Here is a 19,174-nt window from a genome sequence, read left to right on the forward strand (position 1 = left end):
TATAGATTGGTGTGACCTTTGCCATCCGCCAATCCTCAGGCACCTCGCCCGTTTCCCACGACTTACCAAAGATGATGGAAAGTGGCCTAGCAATGACCTCCGCCAGCTCCCTCAGCACCCGTGGGTGCATTCCATCCGGACCCATCGATTTACAGATGTCCAGTTTGCATAGCTGATCCCTAACCCAATCCTCATCTACCAAAGCAAACTCCTCCTTTGTCCTGACTCCTTCTGGGGCTATAGAAATCAAGGGCCCTCGGGGAGAGTCTGCAGGAGTAAAGACAGAGGCAAAGAAGGCATTCAGCACCTCTGCCTTCTTTATATCCTCTGTCTCCAGGGTACCCACTTCGTTCAGCAGTGGGCCTATATTGCCTCTTGTGTTAGTTTTATTTGCTATGTATTTGAAGAAGCGCTTTCTATTGTCTTTAACCCGACTAGCAAGATTGAGTTCCAAGGAGGCCTTAGCTGTCCTAATTGCCTCCCTACATCCTCTAACAACTGTCCGATATTCCTCCCAAGCGGCCAGCCCCTCCTTCCATAATCCATAGATTCTCCTTTTCCACTTGAGTTTGCCCAGCAGCTCCTTGTTTAACCACGCCGGTCTCCTAGATCCCTTACTTGACTTCCTACTCATTGGGACGCTCCGATCCTGAGCTTGGAAGAAGCGGTCCTTGAATGCTAACCAACTATCTTGAGCCCCTTTACCGCCTAGTACCCTTTCCCATGAGACTTCCCTTAGCAGTTGACTGAAGAGGCCAAAGTTGGCCCTTCGGAAATCCAGAACTGTGGCTTTGCTAGGTATTCTATTCCTCCCACACAGGATCCTGAACTCCACCATCTCATGGTCACTGCAGCCAAGGCTGCCATTGACCGTCACCACTTCGACCAAACCCTCCTTGTTGGCGAGTACTAAATCTAGCAGCGCTGCTCTCCTAGTTGGTACGTCCACCATTTGCATTAAGAAATTATCATCAATGCACTCGAGGAACTTCCTAGACTGTGAATGACTGGCTGTGTGAGTCTTCCAGCAAATATCGGGGTAGTTAAAGTCCCCCACGACGACTAAGGCATGTAGTCGCGAGGCTACTTCCAGTTGCCTGTAGAAAGCCTCATCAACTCCTTCATCCTGATCAGGAGGTCTGTAATAGACCCCCAACAACTGTATCACCCATGCCAGTCTGCCCCTTGATTCGTACCCACAGACATTCCACTTGCTCCTCATCCGACCCCGGACAGAACTCAATACATTCTAGTTGCTCTCTCACGTAAAGAGCAACTCCACCACCTCGCTTCGCTGACCTATCTTTCCTAAAAAGGACATAGCCATCCATGACCACATTCCAGTCATGTGAACTGTCCCACCATGTCTCTGTAATTGCCACTAGATCATAACCTTTAGCCCGCACACAGACTTAATAGGGGGAAATTATCATGTTTGGGTTGTTATTCATGCCTCTGCTCTATCATTTGATATTGGTAATACGGTGTTCATCAGTCAACTTAAACAATTAAAAGTTACTCCTCTAAGCTTAAACTTCTACAGCTCTAGTAATCAACATACAGAAATAAACATTCAAATTTTAGGAAGAATCCAGAGCTCAAACATCTCTATATAGGCTGTGGACACTGCTTATCTGAGCTTAGGAGAGGACTTTGTGTCTCTCTTCTGGTGCGGTTGTGCTTTTCAGCAGAGCTGGTTAGCCCAGGGCCCCGGGCAGTGCCAGTGCTGTGGGACAGCACAAAGCAGGCCTGCAGGAGCCACAGAGCCCACGTGGATCTGAGGAGAAAACAGCCGTCCAAGCACCAGAGGGGGATACACTGAGGAAGAGCCTCCTTCACCTGCATCGGGGTTTGTCACCGTGGACAAGGAGTGCCTGTGGCCTTCTGATTTAGACACGCCCCCCCCCCCTCCCCTTTCCAGCCTGGATAATGAAGCAGCAGGACCAGAAGCAGGACCAGCTTCCAAGCTCCTGAAGAAAGATGCTGCCTGTCAGACCAACATCACCACACAAGGCAGGGGCCATGCCCACAATGAGGACAGGAGCTGGTCCTGTGCTACAGCGCCTGTCAGCAACGGAAGGCAGGAGCTGAACCAGAAGATCCACAGTAAACTCTGGATCCACATAGCAAGAAAATGCCTGGAGATAAAGCACCGAATGCTCCCCGTGGCAGTGCAGAGGTCCACAGGCATGTTGCGGTCCTCAGTGCCCAGAATGAGGCAGGCTGCGGCTGGGTACCTGCGGCCACGCAAGGGCTCTGCCCATGTGGCAAAAGCAAAGCAGCTCAGACAGAAGGAATGGGTCATGCAGCAGCAGGTTCTGGCATCCCTCACCTGTACTGCGGTCCCTATGACACCGTGCTCCTGCCTGGATTGTATCTCCTCCTCCCCCCAAGTTCCAGGGGAGGAGATCAGGCAGGCATTCCTGGAGGCCAGGACCCTGCCCAGCACATCCTGCAGCTCTGGGAATGAAATGGGCACAGACACCAAGGGTGCGCCAAGGACACCCTGTGGCATGGTGAAGGACTCGGCAGGGCCAGCACCCACCCTTGTGTCCCCAAGCCTTGTCCCAGCGTTCTCTGCTATGGACACCAAGCCAGAGAAGGCACAGGGAGCACACATGTGCTCAGCCCATGAAGGCTTCATGGCACGAGCAAGAGTAGCCCCACAGAGCCATTGTGGCTGCTGCAAGAAACAAACTAAACCTGCTGATGGCAGCTTCTCAAGTGGGATAGCCCCTCGGGAGAGCACCACGAGCAGCACCAGCAGGGAAGGGAATGCAGCATCCAAGCCCTGGTCGAGTGAACCAAGCCAGGACAAGCAGAAGTGGCGGTACTCAAGGAGGCAGAGCCCTGGCAGCTCTGAGAGCTCCCTAAGCTGTGGGACATGGTCCCAGGCCACCTCCAGGAGCACAGACAGGCAAAGCAGATGGACTCCTGATGGCCTCTCAAAGGGAAGCCCACCCGAGATGGCTCCAACTTCAAGCCCCTGCTGCACACAGGGGATCCCCAGCCAGCACAGCCCATCCTCGCAGCAGCACTGCAGTTCCGCTGTCACCAGGAACGTGAGCTCATGCCAGCCATGCCCAGCCCAGGATGCCCAGGACACTGCAGCAGCATCGACCCTGCGTGCGGTGATGGAGAAGATTCGGCAGCGGCGAAGGAAGTTGTCCTCATCCCCGGAGAGGTCTCCCACTGAATGCAGCTAACATGGTGCGGAGAGGCAGGGCCAATCTTCCCAGGGCTCCTGTTCTCCATGAGCCCTCTGTTCTTGTAAATAAACACGTTGATGGTTCTCCAAAGATGTATGCAAGTAGACTAAGCCCTGCTGCAGGGGCAGGGATGTGAAAAGGAAGGTGGGCTCAGGGACACAGAGGAAGCTGTGCTGTCCCAGCAGGAGGACCTGGCCAAGAGGAGAAGCCTGGGCAAGGTGGGTTCTGCTCCTAGAGCTCCTTCTCAGCCCTGCCCTGCCCAGCCCCTTCTGCCACCCTGCAGGGCAGGTCCTCTGGCTCAACTTCACTTGTTCTCCAAGCCTTCCCTGAGAGCAGCTCCCTGCAGCCCCATCCCAGGCACCTTTGGGGACCACAGGACTCTCTGAGTGCCTGTAGCTGCCTCTCAGGGGCAGCTCCACAGCAGTTTGCCCAGACACAAGCTCATTGACCAGACAAGATGATGCCAGTGTCCAGCTGCAGGGCCGAGGTCCTCGATACCTACAGCACGTCTCTTGAGCCAGTTGCTGTACTGACATGTCTATGCTGTGCCCCACATCCTCAAGATCTCCTGCTAAAATGCATACATCATGGACCACTCCAGCTGTGCCGCTGTGCTCATCACCTCAACCAAGCTCCTCATTATCATCTCCTACACCTGCATCACAGTTGCCATCCACAGGATCTATGTCCAAAGGCAGGCAAAAAGCCTTCTCCACCTCTGCTTCCCACCTAATTCCTGCAGCCATATTTTATGGAACAGGCTTCTTCATGTACACACAGTTCACAATTCTCTATGGAGCACAAGAATAATTGCTTACTTTTATGCTCTGGTGATTCCCATGCTGAATCCTATGATGTACAGTCTGAGGAACAGGGAGGTCAAACCACCCCTTCAAAGAGCAGTAGCAAGGCTGTATTTCTCTGAGTACAACAGTACTCCGAGAGGAGTCTTAAAGCTGTCTAATATGTGGACACATGAGCACAACTGACATCTCTGGTTCAGGCATTAGAACAGGCTGCCCAGGGCACTTGGCAGTGTTGGGGAACAGTTGGACTTGATTTCCTTAAAGGTCTTTTCCAACCTGGTTGATTCTATGATTATGGGACTTGACTCACACCCTGGCAGACTGATTTTGAGATACATGGTGCAAACTATGGCCCGATTGTGCTTGCTGTTGCAGTTGGATTCTTGGCATGCTGGTTCATGCATAGGATAGCCCACAGGATGTAGATATATGAGACCAGAGTGACCACAAAGGCTCTGCCCCCAGTGGCTCCAGCAACTGTGAGAATTACCAGTTCCCTACTGTAAGGAGATGAGCAGGAGAGGGCCAGCATGGGAGGGGTATCACAGTAATATTGTCCAACTTCATCAGAAAGACAAAAAGAGAGTATAAACATCAAAGATGTGCGCAACAGGGAGTTTAACAGCCCTGCTACCCAGATGCCAGCGGCTAGGTGAGCACACAGCTTTGTACTCATGATATTCATGTACTGCAGTGGATGGCATATTACAACGTTCCAGTCATATGCCATCACAGCCAAGAGGAAAATCTCTGTGCCTACGACATCAATGAGGAAAAAGAGCTGGATCATGCAGCCATGGAATGAAATCACCTTGTTCTCAAGCCTCGGGAACGTGGAGGTGAGGGGTGCTCTCAAGAGACTCCTAAAAAAGTTCTAGTTTCCTTTAGACATCAGACTGGCAATGAGAGTGTCATAATCAAAACAAACTTGGACATCCTTCAGTTTCAGTCCCCTTTTGGTTGCTGACCATTGAAACTAAAATATGACAGCAATCATGAGGACCCAAGTGCTTGTACATGTTGTTGCTACAAGATACAGTGAACCACTTCTTTCTTTCTCCTCTGTCAGGATGTAGCTATACTGTCTGATTTTACCCTTAAACTCACTAATTATACTCAAAGCCGTACTTGCAGTCCTGCCCCACGTGCCACCCCCTGCTTTAAAGACTTGCTGCTCTTTGTGTCACTCCATAAGGAACTGTATTTTTAAGACTGAGAAGCACCCCTCACATTTTTTAGTTCTTCTGCTAGACCTTCAGGAGGGAATGATGGGGCAAAGAGGAGATCCAAGTCCTCATGGATGCTTGCTAAGAATAAATCTGGGCTAATGCGTTTGAAACCAGGAACATCTCCAATTGGCAGTGCAGAAGCCATGTTTAACATTACGAATGAGCAGTGCTGGTTTAAGGTCAAATAAATGAATGCTACATATGTGCATTCCCCACATAAGGTTCAGCAATCACACACAGCTCAATGCAATCAATTCTAGGCAACATCTTTATAGGACCCTTTGCTGACACAGAAAACCCATCTATTCTTAAGAGACAAACAAAGAAATTTGCAAGTCCCAGCTGTGGATTTGAGTAGAAAACATCGTCTAAGGTGATGGGTCACCACATACAAATACTTATTTGTGGAGAAGTGGCTAACAGAGAAAGGTCACATTCCCATCAACAAGCTGAAATAGAACATTTGTTTAGAGAATGGTACAGACTTATTAGCACCAGATAATGAGGAACTGAGGGACATCATGAGGGAAGCGCCATGCTCTGGCCAATTAAAGACAAGGACACTAACTAATAAACAAGATAAGCACATAAAAATAGAGGATAGAAAAGTACACAGTTTAACCACAAAAATAATGAGCTTACGCAATGCCTTACTTATGCCAGAACCAATCAAGCGCCTAGTATTTGCATATTCATGTATTATTGTTGCTATATTAACCAGAGGTAGAAGCCCAATAAACGAATCACGCTTATGGATCACAATGGTCGCGTCTTGATTCCTCTCTGCTGCGACACTTATTCATTAACAGAACCAATGCTAGACCACACCACACCAGCTGAAGCCCTTAGGAGCAGCAGAGAAAAAAAGAGCTTTTTTCCCAAAGTACTCATGGGGAAGCTCTTCCTATGTGCCACACTTGGGAAAAGTTACCTTAGGAGATAAATGTTTCACCCTTTGATAATGAAGATTGTCAAAGAGAGAGAAGTAAATGAGTTGACCATTTCTTGTTAGATCCGCAAAATTAGGGACATGAATCTTAGCGGTGTAGGAAAAGTGGTTCAGACACACCTGTGACACAATGTTCATCTTAGAAAAGAGATTTAGGAGGGCAAATAGTCCCTAGCTTGATGTCAAACACACTGAATCAACATCAACAAACAGTGGACATAACTTACCGTAAGGAGCTGTCAAATTAACAGCACCGAGGTGGAAAGCCAGATTTCATCCATGATTAGGAGGGCACCAGAGGTGCTAGAAATGGGCAGACTTCAGAGATGGTTGAAGGGGAAGCACTGGCCACCCCTGGGGAGCAGACCTTCATGAGGACAGCAGTTCCGAAGTTCCAGAAACACCATGGGTCTAGTTTACCTGGGTATCAGGAATAGCAAAATCATAGAATAGTTTGGGTCGGAAGGGACCTTAAAAGTCATCGTCCCTAGATAAGGTGTGAATGTGGCAAAACTGGAATGAACATGGGGAAGTGATCAGAGTGGGTCATTTATCTGGGAGGAGACAAAGGTGGTGAAAGTGAGGTATCATGGCTGATGAGGGAAGAGCAAGAAAAGATGCATTAAAAGGGGCCAGGGGCCACTGAGCAGGCTGCTGGTCAGTTTATCTGGCCAAGTTCCATGCTTGACCACCACAGCTGTCCCATCCTGCTATTGAATTGTATTCACAATGGTGAGCTATGCATTTTGACTACTTCTGCCAACATCTGCGGTTTAGAGCTTAGAAATTCATTGGGGAAGAGATGCAACCACATGCCAGGTATGAGCAGTGCAATTATTTCACCACAGTAAGCTGAGACATCAGGCTGAATGAAAATCTTGTATCCGTGTGGCCATTCAGAGACAAGAGAAATTGCACACACCCAGCAGGATGACAACTTCTCATAGCTTCTAGTGTATGCCATAGGTTGGGAACAGAAAGAAAATAGCTTCAAGGAGATACAGAGAAGAACATCAGAGTCCAGTCTGAAAACCAGGAAGTTTTGTGAAGAAAAAGGAAGGGGATTTAATACTGGACATATGCAGGGATATTTAATACGTGGGTTAGACAGCACAAGCACTGTTTACTTTCAGAATCCAAGGAACTTTAGAAGTAAAGAGTCCATCCACAGTGTACCATCAGAAGCAAAAGGAGGTAGGCCATGAGCAGGGCTGGAGATAAAGCTCTGCACTGGGTCTAGGATCCATCCAAGAAGCAGAAGCACAACTATAACCACACACATCTCCACTGTAGTCAAAGAAAGACTGGCAGCCCTAGACCGAACTTAAACAGGGCTCCTGGGCCATGGGCAGTACCATGTGTGTGAAGTGGTCCAGGTGAGAATCATCAGGGCCATTAAGTACTATTAGTGTCTTCTAGTATGTTAAAACTAAAAAGAAACCTCATTCTTTGAATCAGCTGAAATACTCACTTTACCTGAAAGTAAGTTTTCAAGGCTACAGTTTCTAATATATGAAGACACAGAGTACTTAAAGCATGGATAAAAGAGGGCAAAGGCTCTTTGTTCACAAGCAGCCATACAGAGAAGACAAGGGGCAACAACTACAAGTGGACTGGGAGAGATTTCATCTCAAGAGAAGAAATACATCTTTTACAATAAGAACAATCATTCACTGGAACAGCCTCTCCAGGGACATGGTAGAGTCCCCATTGCCTGAGGATTTCAAGATGCAATTGGACAGGGTGCTAGATAATCTCATCTAGTTTCCCTTTCCTACAAAAAGATGATCTTTTTAGGTCACTTCCAACCTGGGCTATTGTATGATGATTCTGTGAAGAGCCTCTAAGTAATAAACACTATTCCGTGCGTGTGTGCGTACGCATGTGCAGTCCAAGGTGAATGACAGTTACATGTTAATGTTTAATCTTCCTGTTCTTGGTGTTTGTGTTGGCTCTACAGTTTGTTTTGTGTCTAAACAGCTCACCTTGGTTGGAACTAGATGAGCTTTAAGATCAATTCCAACCCAAATCATTCTGATACAGCATGATTCTATGATCCCTCATACTGTATGTTCCTAAGGATTTAAGAGAATAAAAAAGACTCTCTGTTTTATTCATTCAGAGGGGTACCTTTACAGAATTCCAGGCATCCTGCTGCAAAAGAGCACGTCAGAGAAGACTTTATGTACAGAGATGTGAATGAGCAACTGCAGGGAAAGGCTGGCAGTTCTCCTGAAGCAGCAGGATAAAAATGATCACCAAACAGAGCTTGCCAACAATTTTGTGCCTGTTTGAGCTGGCTGTTCAACGATAGAGCTGTCTGTGCTCCCATCCTCCCATTGCAACAGGGCAGCCCCACTTCCAGGAATATGAGAGTAGCTCTGCGGTGAGACATGGGTCAGCCCATGGGTATTGATTTCTGACAGCAGCCAAAAGTAGATGTTCAGAGAAAGAGTATCAGACACTGGATGAGTGTATTAAGACCCTTCCTTGTGAAGGTTTTTCCAGCTCTGGCAAAGAAAATCGCAGCTGGCTGACAGAGCTGCCTCTTTCTAGTGTTACTGGGCACGAGATAAAAAAGAACATCTTGGTTTTGAGGGACACTTGTGGATAAGCACCCAGCCCCAGGAGGGGGTTACCGCTGATGACCTCTCCTCAGAGACAAGCACACCTCTTCATCCTGGCTTGAGCAAAGTCCTGAGCTTATTTTTGTCTTTTTCCCGCCTACAAACCTGTTAGAACCCTCATCCTTCAAATTGCTTCGAATCAAAAGATGTAAAGTTCAGAGCTTGTGCTATCTACTAATGCAAATAATGGAAGGAGAGGATTTTCAGAAGTAGGTAAGTGATCTAGAAGCACAGATCTCAAGTCCATAGAACTTTTCATGTCTTGGATGATGCCTCTACATGCCTCTTTGTCCTAGATACTCCAAAGTATTTTAAAACTAAACCCTATATAAAATCCTACGCTACCTATTTATACAATTTATACTGAATTTCCCTTCTCCCTCCCAGAGGCCTGCAGTTTTCAGATCCTGAAGGATGTTGTTTCATGCAGTATGATATTCATCAGAAACATTACCATGACTGGTCTACTGAAGGCAAAATGTCATTGTTCTTTGCCTAAGCAGTGTAGTTACGTATATTATACATGCCTGAACAGAATCAGAAGTTCAGTGTAGCTTTTTATGCTGGCACAGCCTTTAAAATGGTTGTGTTTGTATCTGCTTATACGAAAGGCTTCTCTCAAGTTCTACATCCATTTTAGGCAGGATGCTGGACTTCACGTTATTCAGGTTCTTGCTGTTGACGTCAGAACTGACAGAGTCCGCCTAGTCTAGCAAGATCGTGTCTTGAATAAGAATTGGATTAATCTCATTAGACATTAGGGATCAGGCCCATCTCTCTGGAATTGAGGTGTTTCCATGTGAGCCGTTGCCACATTTGCACAGGTGCCAGTGAAAAGCTGCTTGATACTAGTCTTTTGCAGCTTTTATCCTACATGCTGGTCCCATACAGATGTCTTGGATATCAACAGTACCTGAATTGACAAGAGGCACCAATGCTTTGGTACCTTAATCCTTCCTGTCGGGACAGGAGGGACGTGCCTGCTGTGACTGCCCAGGAGATAGGTGCTGAGCAGTCTGGGCTCCCTGGGCTGCAGTGCAGACAAGTTATGTGATTGTATGGACTGGGGTGATAACTAAGCTATCTCTCCTACCTGAGACAGTAACTTTGGGCTGAAGCAGACTGCCTCCTTGAATTGAGCTTTTTAGGATTATTTCATAACCTCCCTTCCAGAACAGTTTCAGTTTTGGAAAGATGCTTCCTTTTGCAATACATTCCCTTGACAGCATTATTGCTCATTCAGGCTGTGAGACTCTACTTAGTCTTAAAAACACAGGATAGGATTCGGTTTCAGCTTAAGGTGTCAGATTTAGACACCTACATATAAGCATTGATTTGTAAGCCATACATCTAAATCTCTGTCATGACTGAGGAATAAATCAGGTGCCAAGGTTAACTCCAGAAGGCTACTCAGGTTCTCAGAAACAGCTGAGAAGTTGAGATGAAGTTACCACCAACTAGCTGGTGATCTGAATCACCCTTTAGAGTCCATTGACTGTATCAACTAGGCATCCAAGTAATTTGTTCAGCTGTAACAGTCGGGTACCACTTGAGACATCCTGGTGTGACCTGTCATTTGTCCAATTTTGATTCCAGAGGAGCACAAGCCCTGCAACATCCCTGCATCAAATGTGACGGCTGCCTTCGGATGTCCCAGATACCGTGCAGCATATCGAGTGACATTTAAGAGTGTCTTCCACAGCATTACTAATGTAGGCCATCTGCTACTCGCCTTTTACTTCACGAAGATTTAGGATCCAACAAATGTGACCATGTATTACTGAGAAACTTTCATGTAAAGCCTTAAAACATCTTAGAAAGTACAGTGTAAAGACAGAATATGAGCATTGGAAGCTCTAGTGATGAGAATGCCATAAGATCCTAAATCCACATTAAAGTGGCTGGACATATTTAGTTTGCTAGATATGGTCTGTATGCTGAATTTTGGCTTTATTGCAGGAAAAGGGTACAGCTGTACGGATATTTGTCCAAAAGAGGAGATGCGTGTCATGATGAGACTCTCTGAAGGATTGTTTCACTCTAGAAGTCTGTTCCATGTTTCTTCCCATGTTAAGAAAGGACATTAAGAACTGGGATTTTAACACATAATTTTTTGACCTAACATTGAATTTTGATTTCTAAACAGGACCTGCCCAGGAGCCGGCAGCTCCGCTGACGCGAGCAGGGACTCACAGGGGGCAGAGCCAGGAGCAGCAGCACCAGCCCTGAGTGGTTAAAAACCTGCCCCAGGGAGCACGGCCAACGGAGCGGGTCGAGGCAGTTCGCGCGGGCAGGCGAGCGGGATGGTGAGCATCCGTCGTATGGGCAGGGCCCGCTCTGGGAGCTCTGCTCTGGCTGCCCCGGCGGTGGCCAGCGTAGGCACCCAGACAGAGAGGATGACAGAGAAGGCTGCAATGCAGAGCTTGGAGTGTAGTGAGTGCCTGCACTGGTCTGGTGAGGGAAAGGTGCACAATGGGCAGGGATGCACTCGGTGCTCCCTGGTGGGGGTCCTCCTGCAGCAGGTGGCTGAGCTGCGAGATGCTCTTAATAGGCTGCAAGATGTCAGGGTAGCTGAGAGGAGGCAGGGCTGCTTGCTCCAGCCCCAAACCGTGCAGGGGCTTCAAGCTTCCCCTTCAGCTTATGAAGGAAAGAAGGAGGCCGTTAACCCGGGAAGCTGGGAATTAATGGAAAAAAAAAAAAAAAACAACAACAAAAGAAGGACGAAAAGGACAATTAAAAGCAAACGGCTTCCTCCTAAATCTGTTGTCCCCACGCAGAACCGTTTTGCTGTCTTGCAGGAGGCTAATGAGGAAACGCACTTGCACCAGAAACAGCCGGCTGATGCACAGGTAAAGATCTCTGGTGGCACTGCCAAGAAAAAGCAGCGGGTTGTAGTAGTAGGGGACTCTGCTTTAAAAGGGACAGAAGCACTCCTCTGTCGGCCTGACCCCGTCTCGAGGGAGGTGTGCTGCCTATCAGGAGCATGGATCAGGGATGTTACAGAGAGGCTGCCTGCTCTAGTAAGTCCCACGGACTATTACCCACTCCTAGTGACACATGTGGCTGCTAGGGATATAGATAGTAGTGGACTGGGGACCATAAAGAAAGACTACAGAGCACTGGCAGAGGTGGTTAGGGGCTCTGGAGCTCAGATAGTCTTTTAGTCAACTCTCCAGGACACAGGGGAGGACCTAAGAAAAGCTAGGAGGGGTAGCCAGGTTAATAAAAGGTTAAAAGGGTGGTGTCCTAGTCAGGGGTTTGGGTGTCTTGAACACAGGACTGATGTTTTTAGGCCAGGCCTACTGGGAGCTGGTGGAGCTGGTCTGATCATAAAGAAGGGGAAGAGCACTGTCCCCAGGACAGTGAGAAGAGTGTGTAGCAAGCTCACTGCCCTGGACTTCAAAAGAGCAGACTTTGGCCTCTTCAGGAGCCTGCTTAGTAAGGTTCCATGTGATACAGCCCTGGAGGGCAGGGGGGCCCAAGACTCTTGGTTGATATTCAAGGATCACCTGCTACAAGCTCAGGAGTGCTGCATCCCAACTAGAAGGAAGTGCAGCAGGAGGGCCAGGAGACCTCCCTGGATGGATAAGGAGCTGCTGAGGAAAATTCAAATGAAAAAAGAGGATTATAAAAAGTGGAAGCAAGGAAAGGCGGCCTGGGAAGAGTACAGGGATGTTGTCCGGGAAGCTAGGGACCAGGTTAGGAGGGCTAAGGCCCAGTTAGAATTAAACTTGGCTAGGGATGTTAAGGATAACAGGAAGGGATTCTAGAGGTACGTAGCAAATAAAAACCAGACTAGGGACAACATAGGCCCCCTGAGGAAGCTCTCAGGAGAACTGGCTACACAGGATTTGGAGAAGGCTGAGGTTCTGAATGACTTCTTTGCGTCGGTCTTCACTGGCAAAGGCTCTGACCTCTGACAGCACCACCCAAGTGTGTTCAAGGCTAGGTTGGACGAAGCCTTGGGTGGGATGGTTTAGTGTGAGGTGTCCCTGCCCGTGGTGGGGGGGGTTGGAACTAGATGATCTTGAGGTCCTTTCCAAACCTAACTATTCTATGATTCTATGATTCTATAAAACTTTCTCAACACATTTGTTGGAGTCGCGGGAGACAAGCCTCATGCTCTCATGGTCAGCAAGCCTCGTTTATTTAGCAAGACACATCCACTTTTATAGCTTGCAGGGTTAGTTACATTGTCTGATAAGATACAGCAAAATCATTGGTCAGCCTGTGTCGACGCAGGGGTCTCCAGGCAACTGCGACCACCTCTTGTTTCAACATGTTCCGACATGTCCCAGCTTGCCCAAGCAAGACCATTGTGCTATTCCAGCAAGATACCGTTGCGCTATCTCAGCAAGATGCATATCCTGTTTCTTAAGCAAATCCGGGTAAACATTAACCACGAGATTGCTGTGCCCTGGAGGCCTACATTTCCACCAGCTGCACGGTATCATGCCCTTTGTTACTTAGCCATTCAGTTGTTAAGCTCTCTACACTTCCCCCGTTTTCTTTAACAGCAAGCATAGCCATTTTATGATTAAAAGCGTTCGATATCATTTTTTGTAAACACTGCATAATACACGGCAAAAGCAATACTGCTAATAATATTACAACCACCACCAAAACAATTTTTTCTATTAAGGTAACAAGCCAGGGAGATAGCCCGAAAGACGCCAGCCAGTTGGTAAAGGGATCACTTGTTTCTTGTAACTTTCGCATATTGTTTCTCAACTGTGCCAATTGTTTGTGAATGGAGTTAGAATGGTCCGAGAGATTCATGCAGCACATACCTTCAAACTCATCACACCCATGACCTTGTGCGAGGAGTAAAAAATCTATGGCGGCTCGATTTTGGAGAACTGCATGCCGGACTCCTTCTAAGTCCATGGCTAGATTTGACAATATGTTTGTTGTAATGTTTATTTGTTTTCCTGTCCAACAAGCTAATTTTCTTGAGTGAGAGCTTGAGCAGATGCTATACCCGGAGCAAAAATACTGGCTAAAATAACTTCAGGAGGATCCCAGAGCGTAACAATATCGGAGCACTCTGGGCCCAGCTGTGTGGTAGCTCTTTTACGGCGTATATGAGTCTTATTGGCTTTAAGAACTGTCATTATGTCGGGTGCAAACATTGTTAGCTGGCCTATATAGCAGGGTCCTCCCTCCGGGCTTCTAGGGATTCCCTGCCACGCCCTATCACCACAGATCAAGAAATATCCATCAGGTAAATAGCCTGTGTTGGACGTTACAATGGTTTTATGTGTGATGTTTTTGCAATAAGCGGTCTCATTATAGGGCCTATTTGAGGAAACATTTACTGAGTTATGTGGAAGCCCAAAAGGGTCCTTCCAAGAGTCAAAGTGAAAACAATATTGTGCAGGCGCAGAACCTAGCAGATTAAATTCTTGGATTTCAGAGACATTTTTTCTTATATTGAGCTGAAAGGTAAAATTGGCTGGGACGCCTATCAAACAGGTTCTAAAGGGGTCAGAAGCTTTAGCAAGAGCAAGGCATAAACTACTTTGGTTAACTTTTTCAGCCCAAGTGACCCACATGTTTTTTCGTTCCTCTATTTTGTTTAGAGTGTCCCAAGCTCCTGTATTGAGGCCGAAAACGGCGACAAGTACGATCCCAATCTTCAGGTTTAACTTGCCACAAAAGTGGAATACCCACATCTTTACCGCACTTAATCTCTAGAGGCACTGTGGCTAGTGCGGTTTGAATCTGGGAGAGAATCTCCTGAACCCGATATTTCAAATATCGTTGTTCCAGATCTTCCCGGTTCTCAACTAATGGATACGTTAATGGGAGATTTACGGAAGGAGTTATACCTGCTTCCGCCAACAGTGCTCTATAAGGATTATAATTATGATGGGGATTCCAGGTACAGTTTACACAAGCACCATGTGCCTGTAATTGGCTTTGGGACACCCAAACCTTTTGGTGACAATTTCCACACTTAATTTTGATCCAAGCTCTATGATAATCTTGTAAACACGCTAAACAATGGCGAGTAGGAGACAAAATCCGATCAAATGTTCTCGTAAGTTCCCAAAACAAATGGAGTTCTGCCTCTTCTTGTGTCGAATAGGAAAAGCGAATCCCAAAACGTCTTTCAAGTGGTTCCAGCAACGGACGGAGGGTCAGCTGCAGACGATGACGACGACGGAGTTCTGGGCTGTCCATTCGATTGAGCAGCCCGAGTCCAGCGAGCAGGGATCCACTTGGGTCCAAACACCAGGGGCCTGACAGTCGCAACGAATGTGGCCTAATTTTCCGCATCGAAAACACTTCATTCGGGTGGCTGGGGCTGCTGGACAAGTCTGCGCAACTGCCGCCTGAAGAGGTGCAAGGGCTGCCAAAACTTGGCTTTGAACTTTAGATTGGGCGTTAAGGCCTTCACCAATTTTGTTAAGGGCTTCCACTACAAAAATTTGACTGCTTGAGGGGAGAGTATTTGCTTTATCTAAGAGATCTTGGATTACCCAGTTGCCAGGAGCAGTAGCGATAAGGGAGCGTGTGACTTGATTACCATTTTGTATAACACACTGCTTTAGGAGTGCGTCCTGCATGTGCTCCGCAACACCAGCTTTAGAAAGGGCTTGCATCAATTTGTCAACGAATGACCCAAGGGGTTCCTCTCGACCTTGTTTAATATTCATATACATAGGGGGCCCCCCCGGCTCCCGAATTTTGTCCATTGCCCTTTTTGCCACCCGCATGACCTCTCTTAATTTTTCTACTCCTATACCAGCCTGGGCATCTGTTCGAGTATAATCACCGTTTCCTAGTAATTCATTCATTGTAATTCCAAAAAGGGGGTCTCCTTGGCCACGAGGTAATGCTACTGAAGCAGCCGCTTCCTCCCCCCATCTTGCATCAAATGTAAGTTTCTGATGAGGGGTATAAATTAAACGAGCAATACCCTTGATGTCTACAGGCAGGAGAATCATTGAATTAAATAAGTAATCAAGCATCTGCTTGGCCGGTTCACTAGTAACCCCAAATTGAGAGACTGTAGCTCGGAGTTGTGCCAATATTTTCCAATCCATTTGAGTGATATCTACCCTATGACCGCCGCCTGGTCGAGGGTGAAAAATAACAGGAAAGGCCATAGAAGTAGCAACATGGTCTTGTGCCGCGTCGGCAAGGACCCTATCTCCGTTTTCGACTCCTTGGCGTGCCAGAGCAGCCCAAACTTCCCGTCTCTGACTTGCCATAGCCTCCGCGAGGTCCGAAAGGGCTCCAGGGAACGGCTCCGTGGCATTAGGAGACAAAGGAAGGGAGTTTTGAGGAGACTCAAATGGTCCGTTTTCCAGAATAGAGGCAGACGGGGGAGAGGGAGAGGGAAGAGGGGAAGGAGGAGGGGGGGGGGGTATCTCGACTGTCGAAACGGTCGGCGGATTAGGGGCAGAGGGAGAGGGAAGAAGGGGAGGAGGAGGGGGGGGGGTATCTCGACTGTCGAAACTGTCGGCGGATTAGGGGCAGAAGGATCATAGTGACGATTTTGATTTTGTGCCAAACGGGCACTTTCGGCCGCACGTTTCTCTGCCTGTACCATCAAGAGTTCGTTATGTATCAAGCGCCATAATTTGGATAATTTTTTAGCAATTTTATCATCGTCTATCATAAGGTCCCATAATTTATCGCCGTAGCGGCGCCATTCCGATAATTGGTGAATAGAGTGGGGATCACTAAAAATACCGAGAGACCTAGCATGGGAAAGAAGGGCAGGGAGGTCCTTATCAAAATCTAAGCCTTTTACCCCCCGACGACGGAGGAAGGCATTAAAAAGATCATACGCCGCTTGCCTGTCCATGTTTACCGGATCCGTTGCACCCTCCAGGCGTCGGCAGCGCGTAGCAGCAGAGCCTGCCGATGCAGCACTCTGGGCCAAAGCACGAGACGAGCAGCCCACCGATGTAGCACTCCCGTTCTGCAGAAGCCGTCTTTAAATCGAGACCTGCACCCAACGCAACTCCTTCAGGCAAAGGGAAGGGTCCCTGTTCGGGCGCCAGTTGTTGGAGTCGCGGGAGACAAGCCTCATGCTCTCATGGTCAGCAAGCCTCATTTATTTAGCAAGACACATCCACTTTTATAGCTTGCAGGGTTAGTTACATTGTCTGATAAGATACAGCAAAATCATTGGTCAGCCTGTGTCGACGCAGGGGTCTCCAGGCAACTGCGACCACCTCTTGTTTCAACATGTTCCGACATGTCCCAGCTTGCCCAAGCAAGACCATTGTGCTATTCCAGCAAGATACCGTTGCGCTATCTCAGCAAGATGCATATCCTGTTTCTTAAGCAAATCAGGGTAAACATTAACCACGAGATTGCTGTGCCCTGGAGGCCTACATTTCCACCAGCTGCACGGTATCATGCCCTTTGTTACTTAGCCATTCAGTTGTTAAGCTCTCTACACACATTCTCGTTTTTCTGGTCACCATGTTATATAAAATGGATGGTATGTTGTGTCTTGTACCTTGTTTTCCACATTCTCTCCCCTTCAAACCTCTTGTTATACTTATCTTGCAGAAGATTTGAGTTGACTTTGTTACTATTTCTTATCTTGACAGTTAACCCACTAGAACAATAATGGCCAAGGAAAACCAAAGCATAGTGACAGAGTTCATCTTACAAGGCCTCTCCTCCCAGCCAAGGACACAGACTGTTCTTTTCCTCGTGTTTCTGTTATTTTATCTGCTCACAATTGTTGGTAACATCACGGTTATTGCAGTGATCAGAGCTGATTCCCAGCTGCAGTCACCCATGTACTTTTTCCTTGCCAACCTGCCTTCTTAGACATCTGCTATGTCTCCAGCAACATCCTCCAGATGTTGGTGAACCTCTTGACCAAGAAAGGGATCATCTCCTTCTCCAGATGTGCTGCTGAGATGTATTTCTCTCTGGCTTTTGGCATGACAGAGAGTTTCCTCCTTGGGGTCATGTCCTGTGATCGACATATGGCAATATGTCACCCCTTGCTCTACAACACTGTCATGAACAGGAAGGCTTGCATTCACATGGTCACGGCTTCCTGGGCCAGCAGCCTGCTGAGCTCCATGGTAGTCAACGGTTTCGCTTTGCATCTGTGGACATCACATCTTGAACCATTACTTCTGCGAAGTGCCAGCAGTGCTGGCCTTGGCCTGTGCTGACACTGCCCTCCTGGAGTTGCTCATCTTCATCTTCAGCATCCTCATTGCCTGCATCCGCTTTCTTCTGGTCATCATCTCCTACGCCTACATCCTTCCCACCATCCTCAAGATGCAGTCTGCACATCTGAAATCTAAGGCCTCTTCCACCTGTGGATGCCACCTCATAGTGGTAACCATATTCTATGGGACAGCCATCTGCATGTATATACATGAATCCCAAGTCAAGGTCTCCACAGGATAGGGGCAAAGTGGTTGCAGTGTTTTACACCATTGTTACCCCGGTGCTGAACTCCGTCATCTACAGCCTCAGGAACAAGGACATGAAGCGTGCCCTGAGAAGGGCCATGAATAAACCCAAATCCCTCTCTATTAAAAGGCTTTTCAGGGATTGGTGGTACTGCATTGAGCTCTATGAGTTGGAACAATGCTCAAATGTGATTATTTCTCTACCTGCAATTGTCCCAGACTGAGATGAAATAATAAATGTGCTAAATTCAACAACATCTAAACAAAAAGACCTTGCATACAAATAACTTTCTAAACAACATTTGGGATTTGGCCTTAAAGCCAGAGACAGTATCAAGACACTGTGGCTTCAGCCTGCCTCAGTGGCAAATACAAGTGGGAAATGCTGATACTATCATGGCAAGAAGGAAGAAAAGAAGAAAAAAGAGTCTCTCTCCTGCATCCTTCTAGCCCCTTTCAGACTTTGGAAGCTGCTCTCAGGTCTCCATGCAGCTTCTCTTCTCCAGGCTGAACAGCCCCAATATCCTCGTAACCCAGACTCTGCTTTGCTCCCTCGGTAATTCATTTCTGCCCCTGCTAATTCCTGCTGTGTTTCAGTCCAGCTCTGGGTCCTCATGGACTCTGATCTCAGTAGGGCACAATCAGACATGAATATCAGAGAAGGCTTTTCCTTGTGTAGCTCAGAGGCAGAACCTTAGGTTTTAGGTAACCCAGGCAAGATGAAGAGTATTTTCTGACCTCCGAACTTTCTCTGACAATTAAACAAACCTTTTTAAAGATGTGCTTTGTACTCACATTGATACAGCACAGATGGGTTTTCTCCCCAGTCCCTAGCTTTCTCAGGCATGGACCACTGGGCATCCTCCTTTCTGTGGTGTGCGTTTATTTGTTACTCAGGGACATGACACCCCAAATCTGTGTGCCGTTGGATGCCACTGGAGTTCTAATTT

At 47.5% G+C, this 19,174-nt stretch overlaps 1 pseudogene; it reads left to right on the forward strand.

Annotated features, from left to right (window-relative positions):
- The first annotated feature begins 8,580 nt into the window (after positions 1 to 8,580).
- LOC136017141 (olfactory receptor 2G3-like) lies at positions 8,581 to 18,825 on the forward strand (annotated as a pseudogene).
- The last annotated feature ends 349 nt before the right edge of the window (positions 18,826 to 19,174 follow it).

Source organism: Lathamus discolor, chromosome 6, assembly GCF_037157495.1.
Source record: "Lathamus discolor isolate bLatDis1 chromosome 6, bLatDis1.hap1, whole genome shotgun sequence".
NCBI lineage: Eukaryota > Metazoa > Chordata > Aves > Psittaciformes > Psittacidae > Lathamus > Lathamus discolor.